Below are 1,212 nucleotides of genomic sequence, written 5' to 3'. Positions count from 1 at the left end.
TTTTCTTGTGCTGGTTAACATCATTAATTACATTTGTAGTATTAACAAATAGTGCATTAATTATTATAACAATTGCTGAGAGACAATTTGTTATTTCAAAAAGGCTATCTAATGTTAATAAGATAATCTAATGAATGTTTAATATCAGTTAATTCATATGGTATATTATACTTATGAATGCTATTGTAATAAAAAAGTTCTTACCTATATAGTTTTTAGTTATTTAGTTAAAATACATCACATTAGACCTGTTCCAGCACAATACCTAAATTGCTGATGATTACCTTTATTTTGAATAATTATTCTTAATAATTGTCTTGCATATGCAGAATCTACTGAATCATCAGAAGAGGATAGTTAGTGTTAATAATTTTTCATAGCATGAAATTTGCGAAAGTTATGGATTTTTTTTTAAATCTTTATAATTGTAATGCATGCACTTTCAAATAATTGATAGTAAATAAAATGTGTATTTATTTGTACTAAGATCACTTATGGGTATGTTTTGTTTTTTGATTAAAATTTATAATTTATGAAGTTTTAGAGGATTATCATTAGTAATTCTGTTGTGTATAGGATTATACTTATTACTTGATTATAAGACATATTCACATTATTGGAGTAACTAAAAACAGCAGTTCATAAAAAAAAAGTCTTGTTAAGTAAGAAGTAAAAAAAACTTATAAATAAATAGTTGAAATCAACGTTGAGTGAACTAGACAGTGGTTTAGCGTTCTTTATATTTGAAGTAGATGAAACATCAGGAGAACACTAAGCTTTATGAGACTAAGTTTTGAATGAAGAAAATGTGTGTTTTTGAGACCTAATAGTTTTACATTACCATTTTGAATCTGCAGAGGTCATTTTAGTTATGTTCCTTTATTATTTGAAATATATACCACTTACTCTCAACAATATGTTGGTATTTTGCAGAATCTTGTAATATATATTTTTATTCAGTAGTAGTAGATTTTCAAATTTTGATTGTGAATTTTAATATTGTTATGCAGTACAATTATATAATTTGAAATGTTGCATTCACTCTAGATAGGGAAGGGGCATTTAAATATCAGATTGCTTATATCTTCTTACTGTATATGATAACAAGTAAACAAGTAAACTACTACTTCAGAAAGTATGAATCTAGATAAAATATAAATATTTACATTACTAACCTTGCTAATGGCATCCTCAAAGTAAGTTTGGATGCTC

This window comes from Penaeus monodon, chromosome 25 (assembly GCF_015228065.2).
Source record: "Penaeus monodon isolate SGIC_2016 chromosome 25, NSTDA_Pmon_1, whole genome shotgun sequence".
In the NCBI taxonomy this organism is placed as follows: Eukaryota; Metazoa; Arthropoda; class Malacostraca; order Decapoda; family Penaeidae; genus Penaeus; species Penaeus monodon.
This window is presented reverse-complemented; position numbering follows the sequence as displayed.